General features: G+C 35.6%; 1 long non-coding RNA gene across 1 annotated transcript in view; it reads right to left on the minus strand.

Annotated features, from left to right (window-relative positions):
• LOC124887371 overlaps window positions 1-11,735 on the minus strand; it is a 47,869-nt gene extending 36,134 nt beyond the window's left edge. Inside the window, exon 1 of the long non-coding RNA XR_007044978.1 lies at window positions 11,307-11,735. This is a non-coding gene — a long non-coding RNA (uncharacterized LOC124887371). The remainder of the gene's footprint in view (window positions 1-11,306) is intronic.
• Between the last annotated feature and the right edge of the window lie 8,357 nt (window positions 11,736-20,092).

Below are 20,092 nucleotides of genomic sequence, written 5' to 3' on the forward strand. Positions count from 1 at the left end.
AAATGGTGGCTTTAACCTTTATTTAGGAAAATAGTAATGAGATTATATTTGTTACACCCTGCATTTTTGAGCTAGAATTCAAACGATTGTTTCTATGTGTATAAACTTGAATCCAATTATTTCTATATAAATATAAGTGTCATGATCATTATCCTAGTGTGAAAAGTTCTTTTGAGGGGAAGAATGTTCGTAGTAAATACTTAGAGTGAGGTTAGGAACTTTTGTTATCGACCAAATTTTGGAATTTGATTCTACCAGTATCAACTTTGAACGTGTATAACTCTTAGAATATATGGAATTTTAAGGCTCAAGACCCAGCAAATTAAATATAATTTAGTCCTCTTTCTAAGGAATCTGATTTTTTCTTAATCTGATACTAGAGCGAAAAGTTATGAGCATTTTTGCGAGGAGGAAGTAAGGGTCCACGATAACAGTGCGATATGGAGCTCATCATGGAGATTACCCTCCGTGATGCGCTGATGCTTTAAATTCGGGAAGTTTTTGGTTTTATATACTTGGGTGAGTGGTATTGATGTACTTTCACTTATAAATAACCTCTAAACACTATATTAACCTATTTCCTTCAGTTTTCATGACACAACATAGGTTATTTCACTCTAAAAAGTCCTCTCTCAAATCTTTCTTTTCAAGTCAAGGCTAGGGTTCAAGGATGTGGTCATCTAGGGTCTTAAGGCTGTTGTCTACTTCAAGTTTATTGGTAATTAAGGCATTTTCCTATTTCCCTTGAATTTATAATTTCATTAATGGCATAAATTGATATCAAATTCATGGTTTTGATGTGGGTTTTGGTTTAGTGAGGGCATTGGACATAATTGGTCTTTAACTTGATTTTTTCATTATTTATTACAAAACAATCATGCTTTATTAATGTTTGTGAATATGGTGGGGTATATGGGAATGATAAATTGAATTTTGAGGTACCATGGATTCCCTAATTACTTGGTTTTGGTCTTGGAAATTATATGCCCTCAAATTGTTTGTGAAATTTCCATTGAATAAAATTTTGTCATATTGTTTGACTATTCTTAAATCTTTGCATTGCATAAATGGTTAAAGGAACACGAATTGGTACTGGTTGGTTTCATATGGTTTTGGAAAGGCCTTGGTGGCCATGGTTTGATGGTAAATAGTTTTAGTTTAATTGGAAATAGTGGAGTCTAATTTGGTTTAATGGTTTATATGGCATAAGGTAATAGACTTACAAGCTCTAATATTGGTATGACGATACCAACGGTTAATGCCTAATTAAAAAACTCCTTGATAAATGGTTCAAAATGTGTAAATGATTTTAATATGGGCTTAAAGGGGGTTGTGTAGCAAATCCATGAAAGGTGGAGGTCCTAGGGGGACCGACACTAGAAACTTATATTTGTCAATGTGATGGTGGTCTTGGTGACCGTGTGCATGATATCACACTTTAGATTTTACGGATGTACTAGTCATCTCTAGTTCTTTTTCTTCGGCCGTGTTGTTAACACACACTGGGTCCTTTCAGCAGGAGGAGCTAAACCCATATAGCCATGGGTGGTTTTATGATGATCAAGCTACATAGTCCAGGTTAAGGTTTTAATGTTAATGCTAAACCCTGTTCTTTTTTCTGGCATACGATATATATATATATGTATATATTGCATGAGATATTGTGCGTGGGTTTTACTAGTTTTCATATTATGGATCATGGCATTACTTTACTTACTTATCCCTGAGTTACATGCTAGCGCTCTAACCACTAACTGTCTTTATACGTTGTATCCCCATGCGATGTAGGATTTGACCATACTTCTACTCCTCTTCCACAGTGACTAGGATTTGGGATCAGCCTACGAGTTGACATTGAAGTGGTGAGCTTCCATACATTGGAAGTTTCATTTCATGTTTTAGTTTCTTATGTCTTGGACTTTATTTTAGATTTATTTTGTCTATGGTCGGGGGGGGGGGGGGGGGGGGGGGGGGGGGGGGGGTATGTCCTGATACTTTATTGGTATTCAATTTTGTTAGAGACTTTGTTGGACTACAGTGGATATGGGTATTGTGGTTTTTTTTGGATATTTGATTAGATACAGATTCTTTTGGATTCTTATTTCATTTTATCTTTTATTGGTATCCATCTACTGCTAGGTGTTCTTGGTTGTATTGGAATAGGCTTAATGGATGATCTCTGGTCCTCAGTGGACTTGGGATGCCCGTCACAGCCAGGCCTTGGTTTGGGTCGTGAAAATATTTTAGTTAGAATCACATCATTTACAAATTAATGTTCATGAATGTACAAAATCTATGCATGCCATCACCAATATTCGAACAATGGAACTATAAGCATCAATATAATCATATACTACAATCGCATCCTTTACAAGGATAAATACTTTCCCATGTCCAACAGATATCATAACACGGCCTTGGGCCCAATAATATGTCTAGAATAATTACAACATCATAATCATGGCCTTAATCCCATATACACATCCAAAACTCATATCAATAATCATAGTTGTAAGCCATCTCATATCTATAAGCCATAGCATAACTATGAGGCATATCATATCCGGTGTTGTCATCTATCTCGACCAATTTCCTGAGGCATTGGAAATCCCAACCGGCTCAGAGAATCACTCTCCCTAACATAGGATACAAATCACAACTATGAGACATATCACCTCTATGAGACATCCTACATCTATAGGCCATTTATCATACTCCTGGGAAAACCATCACCATTCATCAAATCACAAAGTAACCCTATACTAAAGGTTCAATAGTCTCAACAATGCCTAACATTTGTAAAAAAGCCCACATGGTCTAACACGAGTCTTGGCCTAAGATGGGCCAAAAATAACCCACTTCTAATCCTCGAATTCCATAGTTAGGCAATTTACACCCTGGACTAGGCTAAGGTATCTAAATTCACTTCTTGATGGTACATAAGCCATAACCAATCTTAAGATAGGAATTTCACCTAGAACATGAACAATTAAGTCAACTCCACACATATCACAATTTTAATCTTACTAGAATGGTCCAAATAAGGTTAATCATACTAACCATGCTTCCAATGCTTAAACCACATCCCTAACCTAGCATTGCATCATATCCATACTACGAATTCGTTCAATCTAAGGAGAAGGAAATAGGATTCTAAAAGTGTAATAAGCATTTCACCTTACGGGTCAAAACCCTCATCTAATCCCCAAACTTCAATACCCAATACTAAATCATTCTACCTATAATCAATCTTAATATTAATATTCACTTGCAATATATAACACACATCATCTTACGAAGAATAGTAGACAAAATTCCATCTTAATCCTGAATTATAAATCCTTAAGTTGCGCCTAAATTATTTGTCTTCACTCTACAATATTTAAAAATCATAATCTACTTATCAATACGAGAATAATGATAACCATATTGCACCATTGTGCTTTGTATCCAAAAATCACATCAAAAACCCCAAGTGGGGGTCCCACTTATGAAAATAACATTTTCGAGGTCAACCCAATGTTCATACATGATCAAGAAATCATAATCCTCAAGAATGGGTGAAAAGTAAGCTAGGTTGAGGCTAAAAGATAGCCCTCAAGCTATTTGGGGTTTTGTTCATGAACCAAGAAAATTTACCAAGAAAAGGATGAAAGCTTACCTTACTTCAAATGATAATCTGGAAAAAGAAAAGTTAAACAAGCTCTCAAGTCACCCACAAGTCTCAATTTTGAGCAATCACACTCTTTAGGGCCTTTGCTCTCAAGGAATAGGTGAAAAATCAGCCAATTCGCGACATAAGAGGCCTATTTATATCCCTTCCAGGTAATCAGGTGTTGCAATAGCACACCCAGGTGTGCAATCACACCATATGGCTGAAGGAACAGATGATGCGATTGCCACTACCCATAGTGTGATTAAACTATCTCCTGTACACACTATGTGCCATCGCTGGTATCAGATAACAGCTGAAACTTGGAAGTTTTTCAAGTTTTCGTTAAGGCTACTAGATTTATTCAGAATTTGATATATGCGTATAAACTATGTAACCCTACTAAATTTGACGTTCTAGACAATGGCTAAGTTAGATTTTTCATCTGAGGTTATTTCAACCAAATATGGGACCTACGTCCATATTTCTAATTATCTAACTTTTCGACCAATAGGTCGAAATGAGCTCGGGTGCATCGGGAGCAAAACCAAAGTTCTACCTGTCCTAAAATTGATATTTCAGAGCTGCTGGCTCTATCAGAATTTACATATGAGATTATACTACTGAATTTTTTGCCTGATGGCTATTGGGACCAACGAAGACTTCTAAATAGGGAATTGGCTCTAAGAATCAAACGAATTGCTTGATAACCAAACTATTAGTCCTAGAAAGTCAAAAATTAATTAGGGCAGCTATGGGAATGCTCTAACGGTGAAAATAAGTGGACATATGAAAAATGGCTTGGACGTGTCACGACCCGAACCAGGGCCTAGCCTAGCCATGATGGGTATCTCCAGTCTTACGTGGACCAGAGATCACCCCCTTTTCCTAACCGAACCAACACTATATCCCCAAATATCGGATGAATTCCAAAAATATAACAAGATAGCGTATAATAGAAATTATGATAATTCATGATATGTTTAGACCAACCACCAGTGCATGGATAATCGTCCATTACAAAACAATCAAACAAACCACCTAAGTCTATAGTAATCCGACAAAGCCTCTACAAAACCAAAAATATAACGACGTTCAACCAGAATTCACATTTAAGAATTTGGCATACAACTGTTGATCTTTCAAGGTCAGCAACACAATGTGGAGGTGATTGGCATGATCAACCTCACTCTTTAAGTACACTAAAATATCATCAATGAAGACAACCATGAATAAATCCCAAAAATGATAGAAGACCCTATTCATCAAGTCCATGAATATCATTGGGGCATTAGTCAAGCCAAAAGTCATGACTACAACAACAATAACAAAAAAAAAAACCTAGTGTATTCCCACATAGTGGGGTCTAGGGATGGTAAAATATACACAACCCATTCCACCACCTCTGAAGAAGTAGAAAGGACATTTCCAATAGATCCCCGACTCAAGACAAAGAATAGTAAATAAATTCATAATAAAGCATGAAACAAGATGGAATAATAGAAATAAGACACCCACAAAGTAATATCCCTACGCTAACGAACCAAAGGTACCCCCAACCCCTATACCCTCCTACTAGCAGCTCCAACCTATGGATCTAGCCCTAAGACACTACCGACCCAGCTACCCAAAGTACTCTTAACTACTGACTACGACCCACCATACATACTAGCCTTTTAACCTAATTCACGTCCTTTATAACTTCCTATCTAGGGTCATGTCCTTAGTAATTTAAAACTGTTCCATGTCACACCTAATTACCTCTCTCAAGTATTTTTTCAGCCTACCCCTACCCCGCCAGAAACCATCCAAAGTTAGCTTCTCATGCCTACAAACTAAGGCATCCAAGCCCTCCTCGTCATATGTCTGAACCATCTCATCCAAACTTTCTGCATCTTGTTCTTCATTGAAGCCACTCCCATCTTCTTCCTAATAGTCTCATTCCTAAACCTATCACCCCTAGTAAGCCCATACATCCAACACAACATCCATTTCTGCCACTTTAAATTTTTGAATGTGGTAGTTCTTGACTGGCCAACACTCTGCTCCACACAGCTTGGCCAGATGGACTGCCGCTTTATAGAATTTGCCTTTATGCTTTGGCAGCACCTTCCTATCATCCAATATTCTCGAGGAGAGCCTCCACTGTATCCATCTAGACCCAATATGGTGGGAGACATCCTCATCAATCTCTCTATTACCATGAATCATGGACTCGAGATACTTAAACTATCCCTCTTACAAGCAACCTGGGAATCTAACTTACAACCACCTCGTTATCCTGCCTTAAGTCATTAAACTTGCATTCCATATACTCTGTCTTGCTCCTACTCAACTTAAACCCTTTAGACTTAAGGGTTTGTCTCTAAATCTCTAATTTATCATTCACACCCCACGCGTCTCATCAATCAAAACTATATTATTTACAGAAAGCATAAACTAAGGCATTTCTCTTTGAATACGTCATATCAACACATCCATCACCAATGCAAACAAAAATAGGCTAAGAGTCAATCCCTGATGCAACCCTATCAAGACAGGGAAATGCTCTGAATCTCCTCTCGCCATCCTCACCTGAGTCTTTCTCCAGCATACATGTCCTTAATCGATTTGATGTATGCCATCGAGATCCCAATCACCTCTAAGTATCTCCAAAGAACCTACTTAAGGACTTTGTCTTGCTTTTTCCAAGTCGATGAACGCCATATGTAAGTCCTTCTTTCTTTTTCTATATTGATCCATTAGTCTCCGCACCAGGTGAATTACCTCCGTCGTTAGACCATGCATAAATCCAAACTGATTCTCTGAAATAGATAATATCCTTCTTAATCTCTGCTTGACCACTCTCCCCCATATTTTTATAGTATGACTCAACAACTTAATACCCCTATAGTTTTTGCAATTATGGATATCACCCTTATTCTTATTAAAGGAATTATAGCACTCCATCTCCAAGCCTCGGATATTTTCTAAGTCTTGGAAATATCGTTAAACAATTTGGTCAACCACCTTAACCCAGCCTGCCAGAAAAATTCTAAAAATCCACTGGAATTTCATCAGGCCCCATCACCCTACCCTTTTATACCCTGAGAATAACATCTCTAACTCCATCCACCTTAAAATGTCTACAATAACAAAAATCATGACCCTCATCTGAGTGTTTCAGTTCTCCTAACACAATGTCTCAGCCCCCTTATCATTCAAGAGACTATGAAAATATGACTTCTATCTTCTCTTAATGTAAACGTCCTCCACCAGCACTCTATCATCCTTCCTCTTAATGTATTTCACTTGATTAAGGTGACAACCCTCCCTCTCCCTCGCCTTAGCAAGCCTATACAACCTCTTTTCTCCACCTCTCTCCTCTATCCCTACATACAAGCTCTCAAATATTGTTTTCTTAATAGTTGTAACTGCTAACTTAGCCTCCTTCCTAGCTTACTTGTACTTCTCTTTATTTACCCATTTGTCCTCTACATCCTTACTCTCAACTAACTTAGCATATATCCCTTTCTTAGTCTTTACTTTCTTCTTAACTTTTTAATTCCACCACCAGTCCCCTTTCCCCTCTGATGTTGTCCAGCCTGGCCCCTCGAGACACCCAACACCTCTCTAGTAGTCTCTTTGATGAACATAGTAGCCCTATCACACATACCATCCACGTCTCTCTACACTCTCACACCCCTATTTCTGCTACCTTCTCCACTATCTCTAGCGTATTCACTGATGCCAAGCCACTCCACTTTATTCTGGATTAACACTCCCCACCCCTTCTCTTCTAATCCTTCTTTATACCCAAGTCCATCACCAGAGTATAAAGAAGGAAAAGAACTCAAAATGCCTATATCGGGTATGGAAAGTTGTTTTAGGAATATCCACTTCCTTAATCTTTAACTGATGATATACAGATCGAAAGTCGATCTTAGAAAATAATTTAGCACCTATATTTGGTTAAACAAATCATCAATTCTAAAAATGGATACTTATTCTTTACTGTCACCTTATTCAACTACCGATAATCAATGCGCATATGAAGAGAACCATCCTTTTTATGCATAAACAAAATAGGTGAACCCACGGGGATACACTAGGGTGGATGAAACCATTGTCTAAAAGGTCTTTCAAATACACCTTGAGTTCCCTCAATTCAGCTGGAGTCATTCGATATAAAGGGGTAAAAATAGGACATGTGTTTGGAACAAGGTCAATACCAAAATCAATCTCCCTGTCGAAAGGGATACCAGGAAGTTCATCAGGAAAAAACTTAAGAAATTCATTAACCACGGGAACAGATATCAATGAAGGACCCTCCGCATTTGAATCTTTAACCCAGACCAAATGATAAAGACTTCCCTTGGAAATAAACTTCCAGGCTCTAAGATATGATATGAATCTTCTCGCAGGAACTAGAGAACCCCCTTCCCACTCAATGACTGGGTTATTAGGGAATTGAAACATGACCTTATGGGTGCGACAATCTAAGGAGGCATAGCATGAATCTAACCAATTCATCCCCAATATGACATCAAAATCAATCATGTCTAACTTTATCAGATATACTAGAGTTTCTCTACCACCAACAGATACCACTTAACCCCTATAAACTATCCTAGCAACCATAGAGTCACCCACCGAGGTAGAAATAGAAAAGGGATCAGGGATACACTCAAGACCAAAACCAAAATTCACAGCCACAAATAAGTTAATATAAGAAAGAGTAAACCTCGAATCAAGCAAGCAATACACATAATGAGAAAAGAGTCGTAAAATACCAGTGATAATATCCAGAGATGCCTCAGACTCTTGACGAGTAGTGAGAGTATAAAGATAGTTCCAACTAGTGTCGGAGCTAGAAGTGGCACCCTTTGATGCAGGAGCTGATGAAGAGGCAACAAGAACCTTGTTTGCCCCAGAAGAAACTCTAGAGGGACAATCCCACTCCATATGTCCAATCTGGACATAATGAAAACATCGGTTCCTTTCTTTCTCACACTGGCCACTATTTTATCCCATTTTTGATTTGTCAAAGGGAAGACAAATTATTTGTAAGAAAATGGTTCTTGACTTCTTAAATCATTTCAAAACTTAGAAAATTTTTAAAATAACTCAAAAAATTTACAGAGTCGCCACTTAATTTTTATAGAAAAATCAAGAAAACTTAAGGAATTAAAAATTTTAAAGGTTCAAAAACAGAAATAAACTTTTAAAATTAGAGAAAATTGGTAAGGGTCCAATTAGCGTTCTAAGAAATGTTTTAAGGCACTTAGAAACGTCTATTTTATACCAGTTGACCAAAATATTTTGACTAACTTAAGTGGGTGACTAACTTTACGAAAATATCAGTTTTTATGAAAATATCAAAATTCAATTGAGTGATTTTTGAAAATAATTTTATTTCATTAAGAAAAAAGGGCTTGTTTTTAGCTAAAGAGAATTGACTTTGAAAAAAAAATTTTTAAACAAAAACCTCTTTTTAGTAACAATAAATTATTTTTATTTTAAGGGAAAGAATATTTTTTAAAAAAAAAAACTAATTTTAATGGTCGATGTTAATATAAAATCTTGATTTTTAAATGATAGATTTAAGAAGAAATAAGGAACATTTAATCGATTATGGAAAAGTTTAAACTTTTGAATTTATGAAGATCCATTTCTATTCATGCTTGAGAAAACTCTCTTTAATCTAAATGAGATTAATTATTACTTGAACAAACAAAAGTCGTTTTAATGTGAAAAGGTTTGTGTTCAAAAAGATTAACATAAAGTCAATTTTGCTTTATAATAATAATAATAATAATAATAATAATAATAATAATAATAAATAAGTAACGAAAGGAAAAACGAAGATAAAATAAAAATGGCAATATCTTGGGAATGTAAATTAATTAATTAAATATTAGTGTTAATATGAAAACAAACACAAATAATTGTTTGCAAACAAATAAAAGGTTGGGAAGAGGAATTGGGCTTCTTGGCCCACTGCTGCAAGCTGTCCAGATTTAGACTGGCCCATTTTCAGCATGTATAATAGTAGTATATCAGTAAGACCCTTTTCTTCCATTTTCTGTATATAGCTGTGTATACAATGTATATCAGCATAAAACCTACTTATTTTGACTCCCTTATTATTATAAACCATATAATACGTGTACAACTACTGCATCCAACTGCATATTAGTTGTATATAATTTTATACCAGTTTTTTCCTGCATATTTGGATTTTAATGGGGCTTGAGTCAATGGAGGTTGGGTTCAACCCACGAAATACGGGAAATGAGAGTCCGAGGGAGTCGATGAGGGAGAGTTCATGCATAGAAGAAACAAGGAGAATGGATTAGTATCTATAATAATTAACTGGTACATAAAGTTTGATCAACAAAATAAAGTAAACAATTAAAGTGACCCTTAATGTATGTGACAAAGAGTACCCAATCTACAGCTAAGTCATAAAACTAATGAGAATTATTTCATACATGGACAAGGAGGAAAAAATTCTACAACATTCTTGGCTCCTAAACTAGTTAAACAAGCTTGGTTAAATGCGATATAATAAAAAGACAAGACTAAAAATTTCTTTTTAAAATATCTTTTGGGTAGTGAAAAAAAAGAGTTCCTTCTACTACTTCAAAGAACTATTTGTACTCGAAAAGAAGCATCATCCTAAACATTTAACGGAGAATAATTTGAAGAAAAGAGAAAAAGGTAGATAGACAAGCCAACACGCTTTACTCATAATGATGAGGAAAGAAAGGTTAACTAATTACTTGGGGATTACATATGCCAAAAAGAAATCAGAAAACAAAATAAGGGAGGGGAAAACAAATTTAATGAAAATTTACCCTAGAGGCTTCAAACCATGCTTCCAGAAGACATGAACAATGAAGCTTAAACTTATGATTAATAAAGAATGCTATCCAGATACCATTTAGGATCATTTTTTAGCCAAAGGACAAGAGCATGAAAATCTATGACTAAACAACTCAAAAATTCCAAATTAAAGCCAAAGGTTCAAGGCTACTCTGACATAAAAGAAAACTTTCCAATAAAAACAATATAAAAGAAAGTATCGGAGGGAGATTTGGGAAATCATAAATGACAAATGCCATGAGACGTCCTCCATTTATCCCATAACGCTCATTAACTTGTCCTCCGTGCACTGTATTCGTTAATAATCTAATCCAACATTAGATACTTAAAATATGAAATCCAAGAATATTCGTAAAACATTAAAAAAAATCACATTACCACAAATATCAATAAAATGAAAAACGAAGATATTGAACAGAGAGGAGAGCGCAGGAGGTCACTTTTTATGGTGCAGGGTATCGAAACAACGAGTTGATGAACGATTTTCACACCACTTCTAATGTGAGCAATGAAAAGCGACACGAGTAAGGAAAGTGTAGTCGGAAGCTAAATAAAATAAAGCAAAGAAAAATAATAGCACTTAAAATATTCCCCTAAATTCTCCATCTCTGTTCTTATCCCCTAAAGGAGTGAACAAGCCTCTTTTATAGGAAAAATATGGGCTGCCCAGCTTCTCAAAGAAGCCTTGAAAAAATTCAAAAAGTAATTGTATTTTTAACGTCCTTTAGAAGACAAATTGCAGGTTGAATTCAATGGTGAAAAAAGATAAAGAAGAGAAAGGAGTCACCTTTTCGATTGATTTGAAAGACGAGTGATAGTTTGAAGGTAGAAAGGCTTACATCTATTGGTTTGAAGGGCTAAATAACCTCAAAACGTGAAGGTCCATGAACTTTCCCATCTTTTCCAGGAAATGCAGAGCCTTGGGATTTGATCTACTTCAACAAGAAGTGATGGGTGGAAAACAGGTGATGTTGATAGAGACGAAAGTAGAGGAGAGGTGGAGATGAACCAATGGATTTCGTAATGCTCGTCGGTCTAAAGGTTGCCGTTGGTGTTGTTTGACTGTGTTGCTGATCATATAGTTGTTGGGTCATTTGTTGTTGTGTGCTGAAGTAGTTGTTGTTTTACGTTGTGATGAAGAGGAAAGGGAAAAAGGAATTTGGCTGTTTGGGAATAGGTTGGGTCAGTCGACATTTGGGATGGGGCAGCTGAATTGGTGTAGGGCTGCTGTTATAGGGTTTTGGGATGGTATTTGCTATAAAAAAATATAAATAACATAAATACCAACCTTCTAAAAGTAATTACACTCTCTCTCATTTTTTTAATTATTTTACTCTCTCTCCCTATTAATATGCATAACATAGCCGACATATACGTATATGTGGGATTTTTGTAATATGTTTAGTGAGTTGGAATTTTTTGTAATATTGAAACATAAGTTATGTATTTATGTAATTTTTAGACAAAAATAAGGGGCCTAGTGGTGGATTAGTTTAGGCTATTAATTAAATAGCCTCAAGATTAGGATTTACTCAATTTATTTAAATTTAAATCAAACTAAAAAATTAATTGGTCAACTACATTACAATTGTTACTTATTGATCCCAGTTATGACCGAGTTTGCTAAATTGACTAAAGTGAAAGAAGACCCGATACGAATTAAGTACTAATCTAATTCGGAAAAGGGTCAGAAATACCCTTCAACTACTAGAAATGATTCTAAAATATCCTCTATCTATGTTTTGGCTCTAAAATGCCATTCTATCCACCTATAGGGCTCAAAAATACCCTTCCACTAAACAGATATCTGATTAGGCTTTAATTTTACAGATGACTGCTTGTTATTGGTTAGAAGTTTAATTAATTAAAATCTAATTATTTTTAAAACCCAATTTAATTCCACCTAAACTACCCACCCATTTTTCCAACACAATGACCCGACCCAAACATAACAACCAAAGGGGGAAACTATTAGTTTTATCTTCTCACTCCTTCCAATAGCTATTTTAGGGTTTCTAAGCTGCCAAACATCATCGCCGAAGCTTCAGCGACTTTGATGGTGCCGGACCAGTGCCAAAATGTGTACCAAGCCTCCGCTAACCTAACCCAACAAAAATCCCCAAAAAATCCTGCCTCAAACGCTGGGAATTTGCATTTGAACACAGTGCTGCCGTTTGCAATTTTTGGCAGCGGCGGTGCCTCCGTAACTCACCGTCAAATGGGGAAAACATAACACTAAACAGGGTTCTTCCTTCAGGCGATCAAACCCCAGCAAAAAGATCCAAAAAATATGGTGTCAATCGATGCCAATTTGAGATAAAAAATTTCACCAGTGGCAGAAGATCTATGGTGGAGGAGCTCCAAATTCAACAATTTCAACGCTAATCGAATTCAAATGAGGTCAGGAATACAAATTTCACAAAAGTCCCTTCGATTTCCTCACAGAACTTATCCAATTTTGAAATTAGGATTTCAAAATTCCAATTTCATGGCTGCGGCACTCTGGCGGCTGTAAATTAAAATTGGTTCGTAGATATGGTTCAAAATTTCTCAAGAAATGTATCCCTTATGATTGCCAGGGCCGATTCATCACAGTACTCAACCAATTTAAATTTCGATGAATCAAAGTGTGTTAAAGTTGATGAAAATGCAGAGCATTCAGCTGGGGGACCCTAAAGGTAACTCTTCTTTAAATCCTAAAATCATTCTTGGTGCTGAAAAATCTGTTGTTGAGCCTCCAAAAATTGATGTGCTTTAAATTGATGTTTTTGGTCTTTGTTCAGAGTTGAACTTGGTTCACTTCATTGAACCTTGCATTATCGCCCATATTTTGTTCATGGTTTTATATCTTAATGACTCTTTATCTACAGGTGAATCCACATTTGTTCTTGCAGGTTGTTATGGAACCAAGTGAAAAATGCTTTTCGACAGATGCTCAGTCTGATCCTGCTGAGTTTATGTTATGGCTTCTTAAGGCATTGCATGCTGATCTTTAAGGCTCAAAAAACAACAGCAACATAATTCAACAACTGTTGTTCCTACTACTCATTCTAACATCGCTATCAGCAGAACGACAAGAGTCCTGCTACTTTATAGTCCAAAATGTGGTCCTAGTAGTCAAGAAAGAAGGAATATTTGTGCCATGAGAAGACAAAGTGCCCGACCTTCTGGAATACCAAGTAGAAATTGAGACATTAGCTCAAGGAGAGAGTTACCTAGCTAGGACGGGGATGCTGCATTGGCATTACGATTGCAAAGAGAGGAGTTCATGGAGTCCGTCAGGAAAAGAAGTTCTGCTGATGATCAGTACAGGAGCTCTGTTGCTCTAGCCAAAGAAAATTTGAGGGCAATGACTTCAAGAGCCATTAACGTTCGCATTAGAGGAAGCCGTGGATCTTAAAGTTTTGTATTTTGTTTTACATTGCACTAGGAATTGTATTTTGTCTCTTACATTAAGAAGACTATATAGGTTATTTTTTTGATCATTTTCTTATAAATATTCAAGTACCAGAAGCTATAACAAATCTTTGAAAATGCTTTATCAAAACAGAACTTAAAATAGATGAAAAATAGTAAAACATTCCCAGCTAAGCTATCTGTCTGATTGCTAGTATATTTGATATTCAATAAAAAGTAGAACTTTCAAACAACAGTGGGTATTTCCCTGAGCCAAGCATCCAGTGGTTTACCAATTACATAGACAATAAATCCAATATCTCTAAGCTTCTCTGCATTAATAATGTTTCTGCCATCAAATATGAAAGCAAGTTTCTACATGTTATCATATACTTCTTATAATCAAGATTCTTGAATTCATCCCACTTTGTAAAAATGCAAACAGTATGAGCATCCTTTGTCACGGTGTAGGCATCCCAGATGGAAAAAACTTGTTTCACATTAACCGAACATGAATTAGATAATACTATTATAAGCCATACATATGACATTCATTTGATAATACAAAGCTCTTAAGCACAGATGGTCCAAAACCTCAAATATATTGCAATCTGAAAGTTATCATAAGACATTTATTTTACCATTACATAGATTTCAAAACTTAAATAACTACTACTTTCATGTCCCTTAAACCAAAAAACATTCAACTAAAAAAAGAAACTACTTCCCTATTTCTTGCCACCCCTCTTTGTCTTCAGTTTGCCTATTTTTTTTTCTTTTGAACATTCAACTGATTTGAAGTCATGGCTGTGTTTCCTTTGTAAGTCAACTTTTTTGGTGAATATGGTAGATTTATAGGTATACTCATACCATTTTCATCTCCCTTGAATTCAATTTTCCTAGTACTAGTCGGTCGATGGGGAACATTTTTAGCTTCAAGCCTAGTCTTAGCTTCAGAGATTCTTTTAGGCTGTAGAGTTGGATGCTCATCCTCTTCAAATTCTTCTCCATCTATATCAGAAACTGAACATAAAGGTGCAATGCAATCAAGAGTAGGCATGACGATACTAGATTCTTGGCTATCTTAGGGTGCTAACAGTGGTACATCTTGGACTGATTGTATTGATCTGTTAAGCTACAAGAGTTGACAAATTAGTTAGATAGTTGATTGAGTAATGCGAATATTAAAAAACTACAGAAAAATTACCTACCAAAGGACATTTTCTTAGATTGTGGCCTGTTACACCACAATGTCCATATGCCATTTTCAGTCCTTTTTTTGAAGCTGACCATACCTCCTCCCTCTTCCTAGACTCAGCCTTTTCTTTTTTTTTCTATTATGTTTTGGTCTACCGACCATTTTATGTATTTCTGGTGGCTCCATTGCATGAGAAGAATCAACTTTCCAGAATTTAGAACCTCTAACAGGTTGTATCTTATGCATGTACACCAACATGTAAGCTTCTTTTGAATACCACCAATTTACATGATCTTCTGGTTCTTGTTTATCGTGAATGTAAGCTTTGATGGCATGAGGACATGATATATCCATCAAGTCCCATGTCCTACACGTACACTTCTTTCTACCAATATGCACCACATGCGTATCTTCACCCTCAACCACCTCATACCCTTGATCTCCATTAGATTTAACTTCACAACAATGTGCAATCATATAGTAATCATTATACAACTCCATAGCATATGGACAGAAATTTTTTTTCCAATTTCTCCCTTCATTTTCAAGTTCTTCCAACCTTACCATGACCTATTTATACAAACAATGAGAAAATAAGCTTAACTAAAAACTAGTACGACAATATGCACAGAATTTCAAGACTTTAGCACCCAAATATCCCTATCTATAGATAGTATTATAAACTGATAGTAAATAGTAAAAAATTGAGGTTTTCAAATTGCAAAAAAATAGTGAGTAGATTACCTTGGTTCTAATTTCTTCTAACATCTTGATTATAGATTTTCCTTTTGAATTTAGAATCCATTTGTTGAATGATTCTGTAAAATTATTTTCACATGCACAATTTTTGCAGATTGTATCAAAATAAGCCCTACACCAATGTTGTACAGGATACCATACTAAATCCTTGGCAGCTTGTTCAGACAAAACACCCATTTCCTTTAATTGATCATGAAATTCTTCTTCATATATGCTCCAAGCATCCCACTACAAAAGTTTCTTCATTTGTACACTTCTCTAAATCTTGGTCCAATTTTCTTTTATATGTCTTACACACCATCTATGATGTGCTTTGGAAAAGACATCACTAATAGCATTCAACAGCCCCTATAACAATAAACATAAAAGTAGTTAAAGTACTAGTTGCATAATAATTCAACATAAAAGCATAAATAAATGTGTCAAGCAATTACCTTTTGCATATCAGACATAAATGTCAATCCTTTACCATAAACTAAATCTAAGGAACTTTGCAACAATTTAGCAAACCATTTTCAGGTTCTACTTATCTCTTTGTCCACCACTGCCCAAGCAAGGGGATAGAAGTGTTTCATTGAATCTTGGCCAAGTGCAACTAATAAAATTCCCTTGCATTTTCCTTTTAAAAAAGTGCCATCAAGCCCTATAAAAGGCCTTAAACCCACTTTCCAACCATTTTTCAGCGCTTGAATACAAACATACATTCTTAATAACCTTCTTTCTCTTGATCCAAAGCCTCTTTAGATATATTTATGACCACATCAGAACCAAGATTGCTCTCCCCCAGTTCTTGGGCATAAGCCTCCAACTTATTAAATTCATTAATGTAGCTACCCTCAAATTTCTCTAATACAAACCTCTTAACCCTTTTAACTGTAGAATAGCAAACATTAAGTTTAAAAGTATCATACAAATATTTTCTCATGTCTGTCACCTTGATTTTTGGATCATTCTAAATTTTCTTCTTGAAGTAGTGTGCTAAAGCATCTTGGGTAGCTCTTTTATTCTTAAAATCTGTCAAACATGTGTGTTTTGTATTCAAAGTCTTAATTTTGAAATCCTGGCTTTTCTTATCTTCAGATATCAAACTATAACTCCTCGAAAATGGGTCCCGGAGCATCACACGGTGCTTGAGGCTATGAGTAGCCCCAAGCTAACCCTTTGAGCCATTTTCATTCAGTTCAACATGAATCAATGTGGTTTCCATAAATAACCCTCAAATATTAATAGAGTAATCATCATCCAAGAATAAAAGAATTTCAGAAAGATAACAAAATACGACTTATTAGTCAACTCCCAACATCTATAATAGTCTGAAAAGCCTATAAGAAAATCAATAAAACCAGCGAGCCATTGAGACATGCCTCAACTGACTCATACTCAGTTATCAAATGTAAACGATTTCGTGAAACCAACATCAGACATCACGTCCTCGAAATATGAGGACTCACCACAACAGAGGATGTAGAATAGCATGCCCGAAGAATCACTGTTGAACCTGGAATTGAGCACCTGAACCTACATTCCAAGAAAATGCAGCCTACATCCAAAAATATGGGTCAGTACCATGGAAAAGAACTGAGTGTATGGAGGTGTATGCAATCGTATAAACATCATCATCATAAATATTTATAAGAAATATGCAGGCTGTATGAAAGACTCACATAGCCCGAAGAAAATCATCATAATCATGAGAGGATGAAATAAGTACAATAACATATGTGAGTCATCATATAATTTGTCAATCACTTTTAGTTCATCAAGAATATCAATTCTCATAATGTAAATATCATTTAAATATTTTGAAAGAATAAGTTTTGCAATTTCACTTTCAAATCACTTCACTATTCACCATAGACACAAGGAAATACACACACTGGGAGATCCTATAACTGACATAAACCATGTGAGCTACATGAAGTCCAACGTACAACCCACATTGGGGAGAGCCATCCTATCCTTGCTATCAGAGTAGGACTATCGATATCAAATCCACACAAACTAGTGATCACTATATAAATCAGCCTCAGGCTCACTCCTACGGGAGCACGTAGTTCTAGGGAAGTAAGGTGGATTTATACCTCCCACTCGGAGCTAAAGATTTCTCCCAAACTTAGCTCAGATCATTTCAAAGACAATCCATAACAAAACAATTTCAGTAATATTTAAATATACATCGGTAGCCATTATGCTTCCCTTCTATCAAAATCAACCACGTTGTGGATTTCTTTCACACTCGAGTTCAAAATAACTCCAGTAAGACCAAAAGGTCAAATCATTCAAAATATCTCAAATATTCAACATCAACGTGCTTATAACACACACTTTCTAAAAAAAACACAATTTCCAATGGGGATTCACGACCCAAATATCAAAATCATGATAATAGCATTCAAGATTCATGCTTTATATCTCCACACATGTAAATTCATCTTTCAAAATCATAAACATTAGGATTTCATAATAATCATCATAAGATATGGGTTCATGCTTCAAATTAAAAATCAAATAAAAATCATTCCTCTTTAAAGAAAATTACTTTTGGGCACAAGAATAAAAAAGTGTTCTTGTTGAAAACCCCCACATAACTTGAATGATGAACTTTAGATCGATACTCATTTTTGAGATGTTAATCGTGCCTTTGAATGATGGTTCTTGGAGTTCTTAAACTAGGAACTTGGAATCTTGAATAAATTTGCAGAATTAATGGTGAACTTTGGAGGTTCTTCAAATTGGATGTAGGAGCTTAGGGTTTTCTTTTTGAGGGAATTTGATGAAATATAACATATAATGCTTCTATTAGGCTTTAATATAGGGTTTGAACGGATTTTGCGTAAGGGGGAATGACCAAAACGCCCCTAAAAATTAAATAATTCTCGAATCTATCCTTTGGTGGACTGTTTTGATAGTTTGAAGTAGATCAACCATAACATTTTACTCCGATATCCAAATTGGATGAAACTAATTTTATTAGAAAAAGGACTCTCATATCTTTCCGTTGATAAATAGTATCTCACCAGATCATTGTGTACGAGGAGTTATTATCATTTGAAGTTAACCTAAAAATTTGCTGTTGATAGGCTGAAGTAGATCGACCATAACGTTTTGCTCCGATTGACAAATTGGATGAAACCAATTTCATTGGAAAGAGAACTCACAGATATTTTCGTTGATATATAGTAGATCACCCCGATCATTATGTACAAAGAGTTATGATCATTTAAAGTTGGAGCAAAAATATGCCAGGCCTTAGTACTTTTTTCTGCACGTTTTACTATTCACTACTATTCACAGTTCGATCGGAATGTTTATAACTCGTCGCTCGGGTGTCCATTTTGGATGATCCACATATCATTGGAAATATTATTCGATACTCTACGCAATGGTGGGTCATAATCTAAGACATTCCGCATGGAAAATTTTATAATTCATTCTAGAAGATAGAACCCAACACGTTTACGCACAAAATTTCAACGAAAAATTTCTTGGGGTATTACACAAACACTCATTTGGACATCCAACATCAAATACATATCTCAATCTGGTAGTGCCACTCTTATCAACTTGAAGACCTTTCTTATTAGCAATAGAGTAATAACTCACAACTCTTTTAGCTTCTTTAAGATTTTTAAAGCACATACCCTTTTCCAACTCTAAGAACATTTCTAGCTGGTCATTGACTTCTCTACTCTTTTCCTTTCTAAAAAGTTCCAAATCTTCACTATCATAATCACTAGGAAGAGGCTCATTATTATCCTCCTTCTCTGATTCAGCATCAGTTCCTATTCCTACATCTACTTCATTTAAAATAGGTTGATTAACAAGAAAGATGTTTGGAGCTACAACACTAGCTTCACCCTCATCCACTGTATCAACCATTCTTCAATAAAATCACATGAAAAATAATTAAAAAATGAAACTTATCAAACAACTATATGAGTAAACACAAACAAACAATAGAAAAACTAATTTTAAAAATTGGATATGTTCCGTGAGGAAATCAAAGGGGCTTTTGTGAAATTTGTGTTCCTGACCTCATTTGGATTAGATTGGCGTTGAAATTGTTGAATTTGGAGCTCCTCCATCGTAGATCTACTGCCGTCGATGAAATTTTTGATCTCAAATTGGCGTTGATTGACACCGTATTTTTTGGATCTTCTTGATGAGGTTTGATCGCCTGAAGGAGGTGCCCCATTTGGTGTTGTGTTTTCCCCGTTTGA

The sequence above is a fragment of the Capsicum annuum genome, chromosome 9 (genome assembly GCF_002878395.1).
Source record: "Capsicum annuum cultivar UCD-10X-F1 chromosome 9, UCD10Xv1.1, whole genome shotgun sequence".
Lineage (NCBI taxonomy): Eukaryota > Viridiplantae > Streptophyta > Magnoliopsida > Solanales > Solanaceae > Capsicum > Capsicum annuum.